This window comes from Fulmarus glacialis, unplaced genomic scaffold (genome assembly GCF_000690835.1).
Source record: "Fulmarus glacialis isolate BGI_N327 unplaced genomic scaffold, ASM69083v1 scaffold19355, whole genome shotgun sequence".
NCBI classification, from domain to species: Eukaryota; Metazoa; Chordata; class Aves; order Procellariiformes; family Procellariidae; genus Fulmarus; species Fulmarus glacialis.
In genome coordinates this window covers 18,787-19,016 of record NW_009213868.1, presented here as the reverse complement: position 1 = coordinate 19,016, position 230 = coordinate 18,787, and positions in this window count along the sequence as shown.

Here is a 230-nt window from a genome sequence, read left to right as displayed (position 1 = left end):
AAGTGAGGGGGGGATGTCGCGCGGCCAGCCCCAGCCGAGCACGCAGCTTCCTCGCCGAACGGCAGCGACACGCATTTGGTGCATCCCAAAGCGGCACGTCCCAGGCAGATTTGGGGAAAGGGAGTGGGAAGGGTGAGGAAAAGGGAACAGGGGCCTGTGGGGTGCTCTCCTTTCCGGAGCTGAGCTTTGCCAACTGCTGGGTGGAGAAATGTCCCCCAAAACCCAGCCAC